The following is a 23,910-nucleotide window of genomic DNA, read 5'->3' as shown; positions in this document are numbered from 1 at the left end:
TACTTAAGTAGAATTGGCAAATCTGAGGTCATGGGTAACGATTGTTACATTAAATTATGCGTATGTATTGAAAATTAAGGTTTTTGATGCTTTTAAGGCAAAGGAATATGTTACAGAACTTCTTCGTAATATTAATCAGAATTATGAAAATATAATAGATTTTCATCATCATCATCATTTCAGCCATAAGACGTCCACTGCTGAACATAGGCTAATGATTTCCACATTGCCCGGTTGGTAGCGGCACAGATAATATAGCGGCCTGCATCCAGCGCCTTCCTTTATAAGGTCGTCGGTCCACCTTGCTGGTGCGTACTTACTAAATTATTATGTTATCATTTTAAATAATGATGACGGCAAAGAAAGGNGTCATTCGATATGGCGTAGGTAACCCATTTAAATAAGTAGTCACGACCAATTCACAATTAGTGAAACTGTCATCGCTTTACAATGCAGTTGCATCGGCAACAGACCAATGCGTATGCAATCGCAGAAATGTCGTCATTTGTTACTTGTAGAATTTCAAACGCGGCCGTTAGCAATATCGCGTTAAATAATGACTGCCAGGGCTGGGCTGGGCAGTGGGCAGAATAAATGAATAATAAAATATCAAATTAATATTTGAAATTGAATGATTATGATAACTTGAAAGTTTGAAACGGAGCAAGAGAACAAATCAACAATATTGTGGTCTGTTTACAAATTATAGTAGTTAAAAATATAGCAGCTTCAGTCAATACTCTCATCGAGATGTCGAATACCAAAACTAATCGAATTATCTTAGACAAGGTTACATTTGTGACAGAATCAATTTTGCGAACGATTCACGGAGCTAAGTAGGCTAGCTCTACGTAAAAAAGGATAGAGCGAAGCGATTATGAAATAAAAATTGCCACAAATGTCACTTTGTCTGGGAAGGCAGCATACATAACTTTGAAATCGAGTCACTAAAGGTGGTAAAGGTGATACGATTAATTTTCTAAAGTTTGGGGCAACCCTGCGCGTGTGAGTTGGTAATTTCTCATGCCAGTGTCGCCCTGTAGCAGTTTCGTAACCGTATGGGAAGTATCCATGCTTTATACCATGCCTTTTGTCTGACCGGAGAACATCGCCCAGAAGTTCCAGTATTGTTTCTGTATCAAATTGGGTTTTCTCCTTTTAAAAGTCGAGAGAATTGGATCAACATTACAGGAACTTCAATTACAAGTTCTGGAATAGTAAACCATCCAAGCAAATTAATTTCTATTATGATATTTATGATCCACCCACAACACAACTGTTGTTTACTATTTTATAGGTGAACGGTAAACTGCATCATGCTCGATTTAATGGCCAATGTACGTACAGCATAATTAATACAGTCGATTTTCAAACGTATCTATGAATTGATGTTCGTTAGTCTGATTAAAACTCGAGAACTGCTGGGCCGATTGAGCTGATTTTGGTTGTTTTAAAATGTTTGTCGTAGTCCAGGGTATGTCTAAACGGTGAGCAAATCGGCGCGCGATATTGTTTTTCTGTGACAGACAAAATTCCACGCGGGCGAAGCCGCGGGCGGAAAGCTACTTATTAATAAATAAAAGTGTTATTATGTAAAAATAACTCAAAAGTTCTTCCTTCTGCACATTCTTGCTGAAGGTCGGAATCCCAATCAGGTCCGTCGGCGATTACATTGTATTTGTGATCATGAATCATCAGAGCAAAAAGTCAAAAACCAAAGGACGTCCAAGGATAACTGGTTTCTTCGCCAATTAAATTCCTTCGGTTTACNAAGAAAGGTTTAATTTTTGAACACTCATCGGTTGGTCAATATTATCCTCAATAGACATGCTAATAATTTCAATTACTTCAGAAGTATTTGCATTGCGAGTAATGTAATTATGAATATGAACACATCTTGTTTGTTTTAATTGTTTGCCGATCGCACTCGCTCACCTGTTTTCTCGGATGTTTGCAGGTGTGAGGCATTTTTCTAATAGTTTTAATCGGTAATAAAACATTATAGATTATTAATATCTTCAATTACGATAACAATCTCAAATAAAAAATAATAAATGGTGCGTAGGTATTGGGGAACCTATTTCGAGTAGGTAATGTATTGCTAAAGGCTGTGATGATCTGAAATATTTTTTTCAATTATCGGTAGGTACTCAAGTCAAGTCAAACTTATGCCTTGAAACCTTTCATTGGTGTAAATATAACCCTGTAGAAACAGAAAAGTATATGGCTGCTTAAAAAGTTATTATTTTGTTTTTTTTTTAATTGAAGTTACAGCTCAGCTTTTGCCAATGATTTTACAGACACTGGCTGGATATCGATACCAGGCACAAAATAAAAAATACTCAAATAACTTTAGGTCTAACCACGCTATATTGAATATCGCTTATTGGCAATTTCAGTTACAAGAAGTCACATCTGAGTCATTGTGAAAAAGTCACAACAACATGTAATTTAAATAAGTAGTCACGACCAATTCACAATTAGTGAAACTGTCATCGCTTTACAATGCAGTTGCATCGGCAACAGACCAATGCGTATGCAATCGCAGAAATGTCGTCATTTGTTACTTGTAGAATTTCAAACGCGGCCGTTAGCAATATCGCGTTAAATAATGGCTGCCAGGGCTGGGCTGGGCAGAATAAATGAATAATAAAATATCAAATTAATATTAGAAATTGAATGATTATGATAACTTGAAAGTTTCAAACGGAGCAAGGCAACAACTCAACAATATTATGGTCTGTTTACAAATTATAGTATGTAGTTAAAACATTCAGTCAATACTTTCTTCGTGATGTCGAATGTCAAAACTAATCGAATTGTCTTATTTACCATCCCTAGACAAAGTTACATTTGACACCGAATCAGTACCTCTAGTAGGAAAAACTTTCGAGTTCGTTTCGTTGCGTATTCAAAGTGTCATCGAAAAATTTTGTATGAAAAATTAAACAGCGCCCCCTATATTATAGCCGCCCTAGGGGGCGCTGTTTAATTTTTCATACAAAATTTTTCGATGACACTTTGAATACGCAACGAAACGAACTCGAAAGTTTTTCCTACTAGAGGTACAGTTTTGCGATCGATTCCCGGAGCGAAGTAGGCTAGCTCTATGTAAAAAAGGATTGTAAAATTGCCACAAATGTCACTTTGTCTAGGGAGGCAGCATACTCGTACCTACATAACTTTGAATCGAGTTATTTTTTTGGCGCAACCCTGCGCGTGTGAGTTGGTAATTTCTCATGCCAGTGTCGCCCTGTAGCAGTTTCGTAACCGTATGGGAAGTAATGCTTTAAACCATGCCTTTTGTCTGACCGAAGAACATCGCCAAGACGCCAAGTCCAAGAACTGTTGCACCGTTTGTGTATCAAATGTGTAGCTTTTCATAATTTAAAAGTCGAGAAAATTGGACCAACATCCCTGAAGGGACTTCAATAGTATAAAATATGCAAAGATAATATTATGATCCACACACAACTCCTGTTTACTATTTTATAGGTGAACATCAAACAAACTCGATCGAATCATGCTCGATTTAATTGCCTATATTAACCTAATTGTTGTTACTACGCAAGTACTACAACATATAAAAGTGTTATATTATGTAAAAATAACTCAAAAGCGCTTTCTTCTGCACATTCTTGCTGAAGGTCGGAAGCCCAATCAGGTCCGTCGGCGATTACATTGTATTTGTGATCATGAATCATCCGAGCAAAACGCCAAAAACCAAAGGACGCCCAAGGATAACTGGTTTCTTCGCCAATTAAATTCCTTCGGTTTACAAACGTAGNCAGCTTTTGGCAATTATTTTACAGACACTAGCTAGATATCGATGCCAGGCACAGAAAAAATACTCTCATAACTTTAGGTCTAACCACGCTATATTGAATATGGCTTATTGGCAATATACATATTGAATATTGCTTATTCGCAAATCGCAATTTCAGTTACAACAAGTCACATCTGAGTCATTGTGAAAAAGTCACAACAACATGTATTGTAATTTAAATANACGTAGTTTTTGTAAAACGCAGGATCTGACGTAATTCGTTGATCTTCAGTTTTCGAATTAGTAAAACCGAATATTACAGTCGTACATTGTCCAGTATATCAAACTATCCCTAACCCTGAATATTATCCTATTTCAGTTGTTAAGCATTTACAAAATGTAACCAATAATGTCGTTTGTTCGTTTTAGCCAAATGACGTCCACTGCTGGACAAAGGCCTCCCCCAAGGATTTCCTTAACGACCGGTCCTGCCCTGCCCGCATCCAGCCAACCTATAATGTCATCATCAACAGCCCTTTACAGTCCACTGCGGGACTATGAGCCTCCTCCACTATAGTGGAGAGTTTTGCCATAATCCCCACGCTTGGCAGACGGGTTGGAGATCGCAGTTTAAAAGATTGATGTTTGTCAGAGAGCGCTGCTGCCCCATTCTCTGTTTGATGTGTAGTCCCTAAATCGCCTCTTACGACACCCGCGGGAAGAGAAGGGGTTGGTGACAAATGTATTCTACTCTGCCGTCACCACACGGCTCAATAATGTCAATAACTTTTAAATCATGATAAAACCTAATGGAAATTTCGGCATATTACCATAGTCTACTCATCTCTTAAACACCTACATATTAATCTATTTGACGTTCATACTGGAGGTAGGTCATCTCGAAATCCGGGCATCACCTAACCTTTACAATAGCAACAATGAACATATCTCATCCTCAATCTCTGATCAGGTTCACCATTGTCTCCTATGAGCTATAGCCCGTCTGCAAAATGGCCGCGACTTAAAACAATACGTTGCACAATAGCAAACCGTATTGATCGTTTTTGACTTCTTTTCTCGCCACGCACCGTGGGTTTACGGTGTTTTTACTTACGGTGTCTTGACGCAATGCCTTTGATTACTGGCTGTCATTATGGGAATGAGTCGATGGTTGGGTAAGGAAACCCCTGCTGGGATTGGTAAATCTTTTCTTTTACAGTTTTCTTCTTCCACTTACTTTCAATTTCAAATGACAGTGTCGAAAGATTCAGAAACTTTTGTATATTTTGGACATTATTTTCCTATAACTTTGTCACATAAGGAGGTCCTTCTTTCTTCATTTCATTTATTTATCAAACGCATGGTTACAGCTTACATGGTCGCCAGGTCCAAAAACCCAAACCCCGGACTCGGTGCTTAATTTGACCGGTCATTTTACCCTAAAAGCCGGACATTCATGATTGTTCTTTTAAGGAAATATTGCTTAGTTTATTTTGTATTTTACGAGTATTTTCTGCATTAGTATTTATTAAGTATATCGGCAGATGAATTTGAATTGTGAACACATCGTCTAATAGCTAAAATTATTCCCAGAGATGTTCTCAGTGTTCAATCAAATGGACATCTCACTCAACACCATAATAGTACAGCTCTGTTAGACTACACGTTGCAGTTTTTGTGCTCGGTGACCTCAGAGACCGGTTCTTAGTTCATTATGTGGTAACGCGTGCGCAAAAGGCACATTGATGAATGTGTGGCTGAGTAAGGATCCGGTTGAATTTTGATGAAGAAAAAATCCTTCGGAAATAAGAAAAGACCCAAACAATACCATGATTTTATTTAATAAAAAAAATATTAAAACACAGGACAGTTATTAATCTACATCTCTATAAGATTCTCTAAATCAAGCAATATTTTCGGCAATATTGGCACTAAAATAGTGTACAATATCAGGTCAATGCCTTTAATTTTGTATTAAAAATCTAAGGAAGTTCAAGAATGTAATATAGCCGCGATATTCACTCACACTATTTTCACACACTATATTGCCATTTGCCAACCATGGCTGTCAGCAAGTCATTGTTTCAAAATATTGCTCACTTTTAACCTTTATGGCATGTGTGGGCAAATAACCAGTAGATAACCAGGTTCATTCATTTCGATCTGCGGTATTCGGGTGCTATACTGTGGTGACGTAACGACCTGCGCTTGCACAGCTTGGAACAGGTTGTGCTGTGGCTAGGGTTGCCAACATTGGAGCGAAGAATAGTGTAGGGCTACCATTCTAAATTGACTTCTAAGTAATAGAGAAGAAAGCTATTTAAATCAGATACCTACATTGAAGGCAATTGAACGTGGTTTTTAGCCTTGCTGTGATGAGAGATCTTTCAAATACTGATTTTCAGCCATGCTCAATTCTTTTGAGAATTCATTGATCAATAGAGTATGGTCACTATTATGAGCTATGTAGAGTCACTTGGTTTAACTTAATTTATTGAACAACATACATCAATCAGTAGTATCAGTACTTAAACATAGCTTTTAGAGTAGGCGCACACCGTTGATTTTTCGTCGGCCGATAGTTTAGTCGGGCAGTTGATCAGTATGGGCATGTATGGGAGTGCGCACACTACGCCGATTCGATTTGGCCGATTCTTCATACAATTTAAAATCGGGCACAACTATCGCCAACTAAAAATCAACGGTGTGCGCCTACTCTTAAACCACTGTTCTTCTTACATAGAGTTGTCTTGCAGAGATATTACCATCTAAATTGTGCCATTTCAAATTGTTGTTTTACTTCCATTTTTAACCGACTCCTCTGTCTGTATAATTAATCTATCTATGAATGAATTGCTATGGTTCGCGCGTTTTTATCCGCGATAAAAATTGAGAAAAGTCGGTCAGTTACAAAATACATCGCCCTGACTATAAAGTTATTAAAATACCTTGAGTTACTTTTATTTGAATCATTCCAGAACAGAGTAATATTTTGGTAGAGTCAAGTCACCCAACTAGTGTTCTTACAGAAATAATCGTATTATTTACTACCTAAATTATTTAAATTATCATTATGTTATGACGAATTTACTTAAATGACGCCAATTATATGGTAGCAAATTAATGTTTGGAAAATACTAAGTAAATTCTATTTTTCCTTATTAATATTATTTAATTGATATGTTGATAACATAGTTATAATACCTACGTAGTTTGTTTGTCTACACACTTGATAAAGAGAAATGTGAATCACCATTGAATTTTCCATTATTTTATTGCAGACAGCACATAAAATTGTTGCCAAAAAGACATTTTAAGAGTAAGCTTGATGTATTTTCATAGATACAGTAGCTAGGAGCTCTACAAGTGGCAGATTTCTTAGCAATAAGTATTCTCAAGTCGTCATCATAATCATCATTTCAGCCATAGGACGTCCACTGCTGAACATAGGCCTCCCCCAATGCTTTCCATGTTGCCCGGTTGGTAGCGGCCTGCGTCCAGCGCCTTCCTGCTACCTTTGTGAGGTGGCAAAGGCAAGTACTGGCATTTCCCTTCCAGTGTAATTCTCAAGTACTTACATTAAAATTGTTCTTTAGCAGGTGTTGACGCAATTTTCACAACTCATAATAGCTGAATATTACGTGAATATTATGAGAAAAGCAACTACCTATTTTACCCATACAAACAAACGAGCGCATACCTAATTAATTAAGTTTAGAATGTGGCTTATATGTTGCTGGAATGTTTGCAACATTGCAACCTAAGAAAAACCGGGGCAATTGCATAGTGACACAATTCTATGCACCATTCACGGTGTTGCGGGCACAGTGGAGTTGGGTGTAGTAAGTCAACTTTAATGAAGAATGTTAGAAAAAAGTTAAGGTAGCAGGAAGGCGCTTGATACCGGGCAATGTGGAAATCATTGCGGGAGGCCTGTGCTCAGCAGTGGACGCCCTGTGGCTTTAATGATGATGAATGCTAGAAAACTTTGAAAATCTGTGCTGGACTAAGATTAGTTCACTGAGTTGCTGAAAAAGTTACGATAAGCAATAAGCATCAACAACTCATTTAGTAGATTGAAATTGCGTAGAGGTGTAGATGAGCAGATATGTCGCGAGATGATACGTTGATAAGTTGATGTCAAGTGGCACAAACTAAGGAAGTCAAGTCTCAGTTCAGGACGACCAATTTGTCCAGTACCAGTAAGTAAATCTGAAGTCTCTGCAAAAAATAAATAAACTGTTACAAAACTAAAGTTTTCCAACTTTTCGTTCCGTACCATATTATGAAAATACAAATTACTCAAGAATGAAGTCGATTCCAGAATGACTGAGCTCGAGTTTAAATCAAGTTTCCGCTTTCGTATCACCTGTGGATTCCAGTCAGTCTTACTAACTGATCTTACTGCAATAATACTCTGCACTGTGGCGTGCACAACTCATATGGAATACAAAAAATGTCGCCTAGATAAGTGATACGTTCACTTTTATTGCAAGATCGAAAGGAAACTGTGAATAATGTACTGACAACAGCACATCAAGCTAAAGCATCTTATACCGTTGGAATAGAAGCTATTTTGCTACAAAAATAATATGTAGCCTGATGTAGGTACTAGCAAGCATGCTGTAGGTCCGATTACGAGTAGGTACTAGCATTGGCACTAATGACAAATCTACATGGAATAATGATTTGAATTTATGTTTAATGTGCAGCTAAAATGTTGTCGCGATATTTCGCTTAAGGTAAATAGTGCACAGAATAATAGTACCTAAGACCTCTAGTATGTAGGTACCTACTTTAATTTTAAAAAGTGGAGAAAAGGCAAGCCTTTGCTTCAAAGAATTGATACAACTCTACTAAAAGCTCTTTCACTTTAGAAGTAGTGGTAGTAGTTCCATCAGCTAATAACAATGTAATTTGTAAGGTTTCATCAAAACAGCAGGTTTTCGCATAAGAGGACAACTATCATCCACTCTTCTTCTTGTCGTGTCGACTACAAACCTATAGGTTTGTATTTTAGTGTAGGCTGACACTGTATACAGTGTCAGCCCAAAACTCGGCTACAAGAGTGGCGTTGTCAGTAGCCTTCATTAAATCTTCTTGCGTGTAGTTGTTTGGGCACGCTGGGCACGACATCATGTGCTTCATCGACTGGGGAACAAAACCGCACCTGCATTCCAAGCTTGATTCACTCTCATTGACAAGCTTTCGCGTTTATAATCTATGTATGTATACCTATAGCCATCTTCTGGAAGTTGTACAGCTGCATGTAAAGGCATTAAGTACGTGCATGTGTCACAAGGTCAGAACGTTCAAACCCGAAGACCTTAGGGCCATCTTGGCCAATCGTATGTGTAATTGCTATTTATTACCATCCTATTAATCTATTTGTGGCCGTAGATAAGTTGTTAAATTGATTTTATTTATATTGATAGCAAGATCATTTGGTTTGACGAGTTTGGTTTCTTTCACATCTGTGGCTGAGTTGTTTGCACTGTTTCTTCTCAGCACTGGTCCATTTATTGTCCCGAAGCAGTGGTAGGGTTAATAATACTGGGACGTGTAAAAGTGCTTTTTAAAAGCCTACTTGCAAAAACAAATAAGGTTTATCAATAAAGAACAAAATACATAAGAATAGTGACTTAATATGGACCCCTGAAGAACACCATGATATTTTACACAGAATTTCAAGAACATTGCAATCAAATTGATTCCGGGATGTAAATTATAGCATATAAATTACGATAAACATCAACGTGTATGTAAACGCGGTATTCTGTAGGCTGTAGCTTGTTAGCCTTGAAAATAATGTGTACTAAACGCTAGACACTGCAACTATCGGGTCACGATTTTGGTTCTTCCCATCTTCATTAATTGGATTCAATTAATTGATGATGATACCTATCTACGTTGATCAGCTGCTCATTCATTATTTTTTGTGAGATTTTGAACATTTTTTGGAAGACTTTATGATTAGTGCTGACAGAACTTACTCGTAAAATTTATTAAATGTTAGAAAAATATTGGGTATTCACTATTCACATTGTTTCATCTACCTCTGCATTTTTGTGGAGCCTTGTACTAATCTGAGTAAAGCTAGGACAAAAACGACTGCTGATTGATTTTAATACATTTTAAAATCTTATTTAAAGCTATAGAACAGATTATTCGCCTCATTAGGTCATTTAGCCTTCACTCTTCACGATGAGCAAACGTGTTGTGGAGGCCTAATATTCGTTTTTGTCTCTTAGTCGCTTTTACGACATCCACGGGAAGTTTGGTAGTGGACCTGTTCGGCCTTTTCTTACCACTATCACGGGAATATTCCCACCTCTCGTTCCCACCGCTGCAACTCCTGTGTAGCCAGGATCTACAGCTTGACCGCCAATAAAAACCCAACCGTGAAGGTCAGTTGTTCCGGAGGAACGTTAATCTGTCATTGGACCCGCAACGAAATTAATCAGAAGAACATAGGAGGAGTTCGAAGTTAAGGTTGGACTTCCCTCCAGTGCAAAGCGGTACTAACACTAGGTACATAATAACAACGTTCTGGCTTCATAACTCTAAGACAAAGGGCCAAGTAACCGTTGGATCACGCACAGATTGCGTCTTCGACTCCTCGACCTTGGAGATGATGATGACACGCCGCAAAAACAACAATATACCTACCTAACTAGGCGGATCATTTGTCTTCTGATGTTTTTAGGCCAAGCTAGAAGAGGCTCACGAATATCTGTAAATTATTTGACGATCCTATTTCTTGATTATTTATCTACTAGTCGAATTAGGCAAAGAAAAAGGATCGGTTGGAAAAATCTTCAAAAGTACTTGACCTAGCTTTCTGAAACAAAACACTGGAAAAATTGCGCATTTTTATTTTCAACCGACTTCAAAAAAAGGAGGAGGTTCTCAATTCGACCCGTATGTTTTATACAAGTAAAAAGCTTAAATTAATCCAGTCTTTAATTCGTATAGCTAGGTCGGGTACCTACTTTTGAAAATATTAAAGATTTCTTCTAACTGACCCTTTTTCTTTGCGGCCCAGACCCAGTGTATTTCTTGCTTGATTTCGTGTCAAAATATCGCTTTGCGCTGTCTTTTCTCGTCATTAGTGTCCTGAAAGGTAGGTAAAATTATACAGGGACTTGAAAAAACCTACCTAATTACGAGTTAAAATTTCCTGAAACAAATCATCTGCACATCTGTTCGTAATCTGCATAATTTGCCAATTTATTTAAACGTGTAGAAAGTTGATTTCGCGCCATTTTATATGGCTCCCTCATAAACATTCCAAAACATCTCATATTATTATTATTACATGAGAAGTCACGCGAGCTCCGGGTATGGGTTTCAGAATGATGGCAAAAAGATGAACGCTTCATTTGGCAAATCTGTGGTTAGGGTTACCATGATGTTTGAAAAGTTTTGACTCAAAACGCAAAGTTAGAGTCCGGAACTTCGGACAAATCAGAACATAGAAACTATGTTCTGTGGAATCAAACCCTCCACGTTAGATTCTGACAAATTATTTGGTTTTCGATTTCTCTTGAGTCTTTTCCAAATTGATACGAAATCATCATTGATGGCAATCAGTGTGCCTACCATGAGTTTACGTTAGGTGAGCTCGCTAGCGAATACGTCAAAAAATTATATGAAGATTTTATTTCTTGAAAGTAGCCGCTAGGGGCGCTGCACAATATGTCATACATTTAAATGTCATTTTTTTACGCAGTCGCTAGCGAGCACACCTAACGTAAACATGTGCGTTCCCTTCGAGAGGCCACTGTGGAAAACGAAGGTTTCGTATACATAAAGATTTAGCAGAACCTCTAAAACAAATGTAGCCAGAATTATAAATTTGTAGGTGTTGTAAGTTGGACGCTACAACCCGCCGAATGTGGTCCCTCAGATGAACTATGTCAAATACCAAATTACTGAATCTGACCAAATAAGATGATTTTCATGAATGGTAATATTTAGGAGGTAAATCGTAGGGCTACATACGAAAATAAGAGCTCTGGATAGTTACTGCAAATAAAGAAAATCCAATCAGACGATGGGCCCTCAGTTCTCCAGTGCACAAAATTTACTTTAATGCTACAAATTGTAACTTGAGACTAAGTTTCTTTGGTAAGGTTTTAATTTTAGCAGAAGTAGCCACAATGCTACCCTGAGAGTACAGGGTTTATATATTGTACTAGTACAGAATAAAAGCTCTAGTAAAGTGAGCCCTCGGGCCACACGTTTCAGAAAATAGTTATCATATTTAGAGACAAGGGGGAAGGTGTATTAATTTACACATAATAATATAAAAACGTAGTCATTTCGTAGTACAAACTTGAGTATCTGGGTGGTGTGTAAATATTTCCTTTCTTGAAATAAAACGGACTCATTTATGTGTGAACAAAATATTTGTATTAGGGTAACCACACATCAGAAAATAAATGGATAGCTAGAAAAAGTGTCCCTACACAACCTATACCATGATTTAAAAAATTCAAGATAAAGTTGTACTGTTAAACATTTCTATAGATAGAGCATAATAAAAAAAAGTATACTGATAACAAAATCACCTTGTATACAGGACGATTTTTAGTCCATCGTCGAATTCAACTCGGCTGGGCAGCGTCCGCCGGGAAGCTTCGCGATATTCTCACGTCCGAAATACCGCAGTGTCTTAAGAACTGTGCCACAGCGTACTGAAGGAGATAGCCGAAAGTGGGGATTGTCCACTGATCGGCCACATGCTCAGTAGGACGAGGTCGGTTTTAGAAATAAGATACTAACATTAGCCTAAGTTTTTACTAACATTTATGGATCTCTGTTATCTGAATTACCTAAATAATTTTATTTTATTTTATTTATTTAAGACTGACCACTACNTCACGCGGCCATTGATTGGCCATAAGGCATGCCTTCTGGCCAATCACAGCACTTTTAAGCCGGTTGCACATGTCGTAGACTCTCAGTCGCTTTGTTTTTACACAGTTGAATGTGTGTGTGGGAGCTGTGGTGGGGGAAATGTGGGGACACTGGTTCTCGTTGTAGTTACGCGCGACTTCATATCTATTCTCTTTCTATGATCTGAGGTAGCGATGAATAGTATAGGCTGTGGTATAGGGTTACCATTAGAATGTTGTTTTAAGTTATAGAGAATAAAGCTATTGGACTCAGCCTTTGTATTGAGGAGAGATCACTATACACTACAACACTACAACGATTTTCAGCCATGATCTATAATACTCTTGAGATGAAAATGAGTCACGATGAGGGCTTAATAGAGAGTAGAGTCACTATTATGAGCTAGGTAGAGACAAATGTAATTAACTCTTATCTAGCTAGTAAGTATCTATTTATCTGCAACTTATCAATCAGTTAACATAGCTTTTAAACCACTATCTTTCTTACATCTGGTAGTCTAGAAAGAAAGAAACATTTATAACAATAGTTGTCTGGTAGATATCACTACCTAGCGTTAAGGTTACCTAAATTGTGCCATTCCAAGTTGTTTTTGTCCTTACGCTTGCCCATTTTGTGTGTGTCTATGAATGAATTGATATGGTTCGTGCGTTTATCCGTAATAAAAATCAAGAAAAGTCGGTCAGTTACAAAATACATTGCCATGAATATAAGGTAAAGGTTTATTAATGTCTTATGTTATTTTTATTGATATACCTAGGTAATAATATTTTGGTGTGCGCTTACAGTAATAATAGTATTAATACGAAATTGAAATTATTTACTTAATAAATTAAATTATCATTATGTTATGACGAATTTACAATTGAAATTATTTATCTATCTATACTTATAATAAATCTGTAGACTAGAGAGGTCAATTCTGTACATGAAATATATTTTCAAAATAACTATCAGGGGGTGATTAGTGATCGATACTGATGCCAAAAATGCAATCAGTAAAATTGTTGTCTGTCTGTCGGTCCGCCTGTATGTTCCTTATAGAATCAAAAACTACTCGACGGATTTTAACGAAACTTGGTACAATTATTCTTCATACTCCTGGGCAGGTTATAGTATACTTAGGAATTCCCACGGGAACAGGAATTAGCGGGAAAATCCTTTTGTATGAAAAATCTAAACCGCGTAAGTTAGACGCTCGAAATTTGGTATGTAGGTACCTTAGTAAACTTAAAGCTTAGTTACAACAAGGAATTCCCGAAATTCCCACGGGAACGGGAATTCACAGGAAAATCCTTTTGTATGAAAAATCTAAACCGCTTAAGTTAGACGCTTGACATTTGGCACATAGGTACCTTAATAAACTTAAAGCTTAGTTACAACAAGGAATTCCCAAAATTCCCACGGGAACGGGAATTAGAGGGCAAATCCTTTTGTGTGAAAAATCTAAACCGCTTAAGTTAGACGCTCGAAATTTGGCTTGCAGGTACCTTAGTAAACTTCAAGCTTAGTTACAACAGGATATTCTAGATACAAAATTCCCACGGGAACGGGAGTTAGCGGAAAAAACATTTGTATGAAAAAATCTAAACNATTTTAAGTGTGTGATTATAGCTTACTAGATGACGAAAATTTCTGCGTTCTGGTCTTATCTAAAGGTTCTCAAATAGAGGCCTGAAAATGCGGCGAAATGGTTCCAGTAAAGGATGGTACGGCAGTGTTTGCTTCGCGCTCGACTTGGCGGGGGCACTGCCGTGCCCCCAGATGAAGGGGGTAAAACGGGATCCACGCGTACGAAGTCGCGGGCGGCCGCTAGTACTACATAAATTATCATATATTGTTATGACGAAGTTACTTTAATGACGCCAATTATGTGGTCGCAAATTAATGTTTGCAAAATAATAAGTAAATTCTATTTTCCTTATTAATGCTATAATTTAATTTTATTTAATTGATAACATACTCGTACCTACGTAGTGTGTTTGTCTACATACTGGATAAAGAGTAATGTGAATCACCATTGAATTTTCCATTAGGTGTAGACAGCACATAGCTGTGCCTTAAGTAAATAAATAAATAAAATTGTTGCCAAAAAGACATTTTAAGAGTAAGCTTGATGTATCCTCATAGAGACAGTAGGAGCCCTACAAATGGCAGATTTCTTAGTGATAAGTATTCTCAAGTCGTCATCATCATCATCGTTTCAGCCATAGGACGTCCACTGCTGAACATAGGCCTCCCCCAATGCTTTCCATGTTGCCCGGTTGGTAGCGGCCTGCGTCCAGCGCCTTCCTGCTACCTTTATGAGGTGGCAAAGGCAAGTACTGACATTTCCCTTCCAGTGTAATTCTCAAGTACTTATATTAAAACTGTTCTTTAGCAGGTGTTGACGCAATTTTCACAACTCATAATAGCTGAATATTACGTGAATATTATGAGAAAAGCAACTACCTATTTTACCCATACAAACAAACGAGCGCATACCTAATTAATTAAGTTTAGAATGTGGCTTATATGTTGCTGGAATGTTTGCAACATTGCAACCTAAGAAAAACCGGGGCAATTGCATAGTGACACAATTCTATGCACCATTCACGGTGTTGCGGGCACAGTGGAGTTGGGTGTAGTAAGTCAACTTTAATGAAGAATGTTAGTAAAATAGTACTTTAATAAAAAGTTAAGGTAGCAGGAAGGCGCTTGATACCGGGCAATGTGGAAATCATTGCGGGAGGCCTGTGCTCAGCAGTGGACGCCCTGTGGCTTTAATGATGATGAATGCTAGAAAACTTTGAAAATCTGTGCTGGACTAAGATATAGTTCACTGAGTTGCTGAAAAAGTTACGATAAGCAATAAGCATCAACAACTCATTTAGTAGATTGAAATTGCGTAGAGGTGTAGATGAGCAGATATGTCGCGAGATGATACGTTGATAAGTTGATGTCAAGTGGCACAAACTAAGGAAGTCAAGTCTCAGTTCAGGACGACCAATTTGTCCAGTACCAGTAAGTAAATCTGAAGTCTCTGCAAAAAATAAATAAACTGTTACAAAACTAAAGTTTTCCAACTTTTCGTTCCGTACCATATGAAAATACAAATTACTCAAGAATGAAGTCGATTCCAGAATGACTGAGCTCGAGTTTAAATCAAGTTTCCGCTTTCGTATCACCTGTGGATTCCAGTCAGTCTTACTAACTGATCTTACTGCAATAATACTCTGCACTGTGGCGTGCACAACTCATATGGAATACAAAAAATGTCGCCTAGATAAGTGATACGTTCACTTTTATTGCAAGATCGAAAGGAAACGGTGAATAATGTACTGACAACAGCACATCAAGCTAAAGCATCTTATACCGTTGGAATAGAAGCTATTTTGCTACAAAAATAATATGTAGGTAGCCTGATGTAGGTCCTAGCAAGCATGCTGTAGGTCCGATTACGAGTAGGTACCTACTAGCATTGGTAGTAATGACAAATCTACATGGAATAATGATTTGAATTTATGTTTAATGTGCGGCTAAAATGTTGTCGCGATATTTCGCTTAAGGTAAATAAAATAGTGCACAGAATAATAGTACCTAAGACCTCTAGTACCTACTTAAATTTTAAAAAGTGGAGAAAAGGAAAGCCTTTGCTTCAAAGAATTGATACAACTCTACTAAAAGCTCCTTCACTTTAGAAGTAGTGGTAGTAGTTCCATATAGGATGGGATTTTGCGTACGTCCTATTCGAATGCATCAGCTAATAACAATGTAATTTGTTAGGTTTCATCAAAACAGCAGGTTTTCGCATAAGAGGACAACTATCATCCACTCTTCTTCTTGTCGTGTCGACAACAAATCTATAGTGTCACCCCAAAACTCGGCTACAAGAGTGGCGTTGTCAGCAGCCTTCATTAAATCTTCCTGCGTGCAGTTGTTTGGGCACGCAGGGCATGACATCATGTGCTTCATCGACTGGGGAACAAAACCACACGCACTCCAAGCTTGATTCACTCTCATTGACAAGCTTTCGCGTTTATAATCTATACCTATAGCCATCTTATGGAAGTTACACAGCTGCATGTAAGGGCATTAAGTACGTGCATATGTCACAAGGTCAGAACGTTCAAACCCGAAGACCTTAGGGCCATCTTGGCCAATCGTATGTGTGATTGCTATTTATTACCATCCTATTAATCTATTTGTGGCCGCAGATCAAGAACTTGTATCAATTTAAATTATTAAACTGATTTTATTTATATTGATAGGAAGATCATGAACTACGAGTTTGGTTTCTTTCACATCTGTGACTGAATTTCTTGCGCTGCTTCTTCTCAGCACTGGCCCATTTTGTCCCGAAGCTGTGGTAGGGTTAATACTGAGACGTGTAAAAGTGTTTTTTAAAAGCCTACTTGCAAAATAAATGAGTTTTATCAATGAAGAACAAAATACATAAGAATAGTGACTTAATATGGACCCCTGAAGAACACCATGATATTTTACACAGAATTTCAAGAACATTATTATCAGATTGATTCCGGGATGTAAATTATAGCATATAAATTACGATAAACATCAGCGTGTATGTAAACGTGGTATTCTGTAGGCTGTAGCTTGTTAGCCTTGAAAATAATGTGTACTAAACGCTAGACACTGCAACCATCGGGTCACGATTTCGGTTCTTCCCATCTTCATTAATTGGATTCAATTAATTGATGATAATACCTATCTACGTTGATCAGCTGCTCATTCATTATTTTTTGTGAGATTTTGAACATTTTTTGGAAGACTTTATGATTAGTGCTGACAGAACTACCTCGTAAAATTAATTAAATGTTAGAAAAGATTAGCTCTTGGTATTCACATTGTTTCATCTGCCTCTGCATTTTTGTGGAGCCTTGTACTAATCTGAGTAAAGCTAGGGCAAAAACGACTGCTGATTGATTTGAATACAATTTAAAAGCTATAGAATTGATTATTCGCCTCATTAGGTCATTTAGCCTTCACTCTTCACGATGAGCAAACGCGTTGTGGAGGCCTAATATTCGTGTTTGTGCCTTAGTCGCTTTTACGACATCCACGGGAAGTTTGGTAGTGGTCCTGTTCGGCCTTTTCTTACCACTATCACGGGAATATTCCCACCTCTCGTTCCCACTGCTGCTACTCCTGTGTAGCCAGGATCTACAGCTTGACCGCCAATAAAAACCCAACCGTGAAGGTCAAGTTGTCCCGGAGGAACGTTAATCTGTCATTGGACCCGCTACGAAATTAATCAGAAGAACATAGGAGGAGTTCGAAGTTAAGGTTGGACTTCCCTCCAGTGCAAAGCGGTACTAACACTAGGTACATAATAACGTTCTGGCTTCATAACTCTAAGACAAAGGGCCAAGTAACCGTTAGATCACGCACAGATTGCGTCTTCGACTCCTCGACCTTGGAGATGATGATGACACGCCGCAAAAACAACAATATATGCCTAACTAGGCGGATCATTTTTGTCTTCTGATGATGGTTTTTAGGCCAAGCTAAAAGAAGAGCACGAATATTTATTTGACGATCCTACACTAGACCAGATAATAGTAACTCGACCGCAAAGAAAAGGGTTGTTTAGAAAATCTTCTATGCCGACTATCTTCAAAAGTGTCTGATCTAGCTTTATGAAACAAAATATACTGGAAAAGCTACGCATTTTTATTTATCAAAAATGAAGAGCTTAAAATTAATCCAGTCTTTAATTCGTAAAGCTAGGTCAGTAGCCCAGTAGAATTAGATTTTAAATCGGAAATAATTCCTACAAACGAACCTTAGACCAGGCATATGGCTAAGCAATGAAATCGTACAGGAGAGTACAAGGAAGAGGGGCAGCCACATCAGGTAACACAGAGTCGTTCAGGAGAGTGCCAGGAAGAGGTGCAGCAACCGCAGTTAAGTAACGGCTGGGACGAACAAGGATAAGCGAATCCAACTCGTGAGCCTTGACAGGGATACGCTGGTCAAGGCGACCCTTTACAAGGCTTGGGAGCCTACGGGTGACGAGCTATTGGACGTGGAGAGGGTCATAAATTATACACATATTTTCTACTTAGCCGAACATTTGCACGAGAACGGTTTGTCCGAAACATATGAATTTGGTCTTATTTAATGCAGGATTAAATGCCCTTCAACTGTCAAGAAGACCACTTTTCGATAGGGTAAGTCCTTTACGCGGTATAACTGGAAAACCGAAAAAGCGCCCCTTTCGGGGGCCCCCACCACTTAAGCACAACTCCGTCGAAGTCGAAAACCTAGGAGAGTCTTTATGGGCAACTAATGAAGCCATTGAAGGACTAAAATCTTTAGTAGGAATTATTTCCGATTTAATCCATTTTTGTGTTTAATTCTACTGGCCTACAGGTACTTTTGAAGATTTTAAAGATTTCTACTAACTGACCCTTTTTCTTTGCGGTCCAGTGTATTTGTTACTTTATTTCGAGTCAAATTATCGCTTTGCGCTGGCTTTTCCCGGCATTGGTGTCCTGAAAGGTAGGTAAAATTATACAGGGACTTGAAAAAGCCTACCTAATTACAAGTTAAAAGTTCCTGAAACAAATCATCTGCACATCTGTTCGTAATCTGCATAATTTGCCAATTTATTTAAACGTGTAGAAAGTTGATTTCGCGCCATTTTATATGGCTCCCTCATAAACATTCCGAAACATCTCATAATATTATTATTACATGAGAAGTCACGCGAGCTCCGGGTATGGGTTTCAGAATGATGGCAAAAAGATGAACGCTTCATCTGGCAAATCTGTGGTTAGGGTTACCATGATGTTTGAAAAGTTTTGACTCAAAACGCAAAGTTAGAGTCCGGAACTTCGGACAAATCAGAACATAGAAACTATGTTCTGTGGAATCAAACCCTCCACGTTAGATTCTGACAAATTATTTGGTTTTCGATTTCTCTTGAGTCTTTTCCAAATTGATACGAAATCATCATTGATGGCAATCAGTGTGCCTACCATGAGTTTACGTTAGGTGAGCTCGCTAGCGAATACGTCAAAAAAATATATGAAGATTTTATTTCTTGAAAGTAGCCGCTAGGGGCGCTGCACAATATGTCATACATTTAAATGTCATTTTTTTACGCAGTCGCTAGCGAGCACACCTAACGTAAACTCATGGTAGGCACACAGACCCAGATTGATTTTGATTTTTGATTTTAAACTTTCATCAGCAGCAGGTCTTCGAAACTTGGAAAGGTGCATCTGTTTTTTTTGTTATTATTTTACTTTTCATACTTGAACGTTCTTTCAGTCAGAACTTGAGTCTGTATGATGAACTTTTTCTTAACTTGTATCCCCTCCCGGAAAGGAAGTATAAGTCCGGAAAAATCCATACAAATGGTCATCCTAAAAACTGTAGGTAGGTAAGTAATGATTAAGTTGAGTTTGGTGCTTAGCAAGTGGGCGGACGATTGTGCGTAATTGTTACCACTAAATTCGTGTTAAGGCATCGCTTTTCAAGTTATTTTATTTTGTAATGCTGGATTATGTAAAAATTTAAAGCCATTTGTTAGCTTTAAAAATGCGAAAAAAAAAAACAATTTTACATGAACAAAAACTTCTTGAGATTAGTTAGAATAATAATAAAAGTCAATCGCGTTTTATGAAATTCAAGTCTTTTGAATGTATTACAGCTGCATATTAGTAGTTATTATTTTGTATGCGATCTTCTCCATACTTGAGTAAATTTTTTTCTGAAGTTTTTAAGTGTTTATTTATATCTGTTTTACGTAATATTATTTAGCACAGTCTGTGCCTTAACCACCCAAAAAAATCCTTACTAATAACCGCTCAATTTGCAAACCGTAAAAAGTGACGATGACGCAATCATTTCAATACTAGCTTTTGCCTGCGGCTCAGTCCGTATTTCGCTGTCAGGAAAAAAGTTTAATAATGCTTTATAAACGTGAAAAATAAAAAACGTTACTTGCCGATTTTTTTTTCTGTTTTGTTCTTATTCAATTCGAACCTACATATAACTTTTGTCCATGTCCGATGTCCGAAATTATTGTTCTAGCGGCTTTTATTTTTATTCGTGCCAATTTTACTACATAATATTTTGTTTTGTTGTTATTCAATTTGAATCTACTGTTTTTTCAATGTGCAATTTTCCTCACACGCCCATTCAAGCTAACCCAGTCAAGTCACAGCGGCTGTATAATTAAGTGAAAGTGCTATGCGTAATGCTAACCACTCCATACTCCATCAAGGATGTCCAGTGAATCCACACCTGTTTCCGAATCAATGATTGATTGAGTTGTGGCAAAAAACATAAAATATTAACATTTGTCTATGGCATTGGCCAAATCACTTTGTTTCAAGACGGAAAAATGACAGAAATAAAAAAATATTGATAGAAAAAGCGGGATGTTGCTTTTTCAATATGATGACCTATTTTGCGGAATCTCCCACCGGCCTCGGTAGCGCAGTAGGCAGCGCGTAAGTCTCATAATCTTAAGGTCGTGAGTTCGATCCTCACCCGGGGCAATATTTTTTATTTTTCATTTTCAAATTATTATTATTTTTTCAAAGTCAATACCAGCCCCCCTAGACAAAACGCACTTTTTGATCGAATCGAAAATCGAATCCGTCAAAACTCCATACAAAAAAGGGGCTTTTCGACCACTTTTCGACTGGTTTGCGATTATAATTTGCAATTTGTTTTATTATGTTGAAAGAATCATGGTGTATGTTACGCCATGACATGTATAGCGTGTACGTAAGTATGCAAATCTTATTGAACAATGAAATACCCCTATAAACTAGTTGACCTTCATTTCTCTGATACCAAATACCAATGCAGCGGTATACCTCAATGCAGCGGTGGTATTATAGAAATAAAAAGAACTAAACATTAAAAATAAGAACTACAAAAATCACGCTTTTAGCTTTGGGGCATAATTTTTTTCAAAATTGCAAAAAAGCGCCATCTCTTGAGTGGTTGTAGAATTAATCCAATATGAAACTGGCTCATTCATAATTATTTTTAATCGCAAGATATTGTTAATTTAATTTAGTATTATAGGTATTATTTATTATTATTATTTATTTTATTATTTATTAGTATTGGTAGATTTAACACATTGAACGCCAACGCGGTCAATGTTGTCCGACACTGCACTTTCCTACCAGGCCAAGTAAAAATTTCAGTTTTTTTCAATTTTCGTCGATTGTTTTTTTTTGTTAAATCGTTACATTATAAACATAAATAAAGGATTTTATTAACATATAGTTGTTTTTGAGTCTCTACATCGAATTATTAAGCGTCGGACATCATTGATCCCCATGGCCCCAGCGAGCGAAAATTCGAAAATCCGTTCCGTAGGGCCGCGCGGTCATGTTGTCGACCATCCCCGCTCGCATCCAAAAAAAAAAGGAGAACAACCAAAAAAATAAAGAGTTGTACATTGGTAGGTTTTTGATATATTATATTACGCATAAATAGGAATATTATAAGGTATAAAATGAGAAACAAATAAGTAAACGATATGTTTTAATTAATAAACCGTTATTATCTTGCTAAAAAGTTGATAAATTTGCAAAAATGCATTGTATAATTACCATGTTTCATTGCGCTACCGTTATCCACATTTTTTTTTCTAAGTCCGAGCTTTACCTGAGAACCAAGTGACGTACACTAATCTTGGGAGCCGCGCGGGTCAGCTTATATGAGAATTATTGAAGAAATGCTGTCCATCGGCTCAATACAGAGGTTTAAACATAGGTCTGACTCGCGGTCATCATTGTCCGACGCGGCCCGAACGGAAAGTTAAAGTGTCGCCCATCATTGTCCCCCATGGCCCGAACGGAACAGTGCCATTTTTAGGCTGGCAGCGAAGGTGTTAAAGAAAAATTAACTAACTTGAAATCACTAATTACTGTTTCTTTTTGTTTCAGGATACAGTGTGAAAGTGATCCTGAAAACGGACTGCTCACTGCTCAACGCAAAGCGATGTAAGTTCATAATTTAACATTTCTGTTTTTACAATTTCCGATTACCGCAAAACCATTTGCATTACCATTTTATTGTTTGATATTATCGCGATTATTTAACCGATATTTCAAAACCGAAAACTATTACCATATCACTAGGTCATCTTTAACGAATTTATAAACGGATGGTGTTTAACTTTGGCAATGCATACTTGACCAACTTAGTTTTCTTGTTATTTCGACAACGCCGATTCTTATTCTAAAGCCATAAGTGTGGTAATATTAGTTTTCACTGTGGCGTTGTTTGCGCTAGTAATTCGGTCCTGTATAACCAAACAATGAGCATATTATGTAAAGTTAAGGTCAGCTTAAGGCCGGCGAGATCGTGTTTTGTATATTTTAACTGTACATAACATTTTTATAACTGTCTTCATAATTTAGATGTTGCACGCGTTTCATTCATACATTCAAGTCTTCTGCAATAATAGTATTTAGTAACTTAGAGTATACTAGGTTTGTGCGCGTAGAAATAGTTATCAATTCGTCCTGTAGAGGGATCTCAGACTCTAACTAAATCACGCTCTGTAATTAGTAAACATGTCGAAAAAATACACTAAAAAAGTGTAAAACTGTGCGGGCTTCATATTTTTTAGTCCTATTTTTTTAAGGCAATATTTTACAAAATCCCTGTTTCTCAAGTATTTTTTTATACTTAAGTATTTAAAAATGAGTTTGATATAAATATAAGTACTCATATAAAAAAACACGAATTAATACTCGTACTTCGTAACGAGAAGTGTAAAAATAATACACTTAGAACTTTCTCCAATAATTTGAACTGATCTGATAATTAACTTTAAATCAAAAGATTATTGCTGTTGTAAAATTATTTATACATCCTTTATTTATTATTTTTAATATAATATGTAATTATAAATATGTATTATGTACCCACGGCTTCGCACGCGTGAACTCAATTTGTCATAGATCATTGTAAAGTATAAGATGTAATATGTTATTCTGATGTATAACCAATAATACTGTAAAGTTTCATCAAATTCAGTTCAGTAGTTTTTGCGTGAAAGAGTAACAAACATTTAACATCCATACAAACTTTCGCATTTATAATATTGCTAGAATTTTGTGACTAACGTAATCTAAGATTTAATTTCAAATCGTGATGATGAACTGCATCTCAATGTCATAAAGTTAAATTGAAGATAATAGACATAGACCAAAGACACGTATTGATGACACAGTGGTTCT

The 23,910-nt window shown here is 37.1% G+C and overlaps 1 protein-coding gene and 1 non-coding gene across 2 annotated transcripts in view; both read left to right on the top strand.

Annotated features, from left to right (window-relative positions):
- LOC114356160 (cell surface glycoprotein 1-like) overlaps window positions 1-23,910 on the top strand; it is a 92,140-nt gene that overhangs the window by 15,582 nt on the left and 52,648 nt on the right. The window contains exon 2 of the mRNA XM_028309276.1: window positions 22,609-22,665. The gene's annotated coding sequence lies outside the window, so the exon portion shown is untranslated. The remainder of the gene's footprint in view (window positions 1-22,608; window positions 22,666-23,910) is intronic.
- TRNAM-CAU (transfer RNA methionine (anticodon CAU)) lies at window positions 21,126-21,198 on the top strand. Its single transcript has one exon. It is a non-coding gene; the product is annotated as a tRNA-Met (tRNA).

The sequence above is a fragment of the Ostrinia furnacalis genome, unplaced genomic scaffold, assembly GCF_004193835.3.
Source record: "Ostrinia furnacalis isolate ACB-3 unplaced genomic scaffold, ASM419383v2 OfSCF2698, whole genome shotgun sequence".
In the NCBI taxonomy this organism is placed as follows: domain Eukaryota; kingdom Metazoa; phylum Arthropoda; class Insecta; order Lepidoptera; family Crambidae; genus Ostrinia; species Ostrinia furnacalis.
The sequence above is the reverse complement of the archived record's forward strand: the minus strand, read 5'-3'. Positions and strand labels throughout refer to the sequence as shown.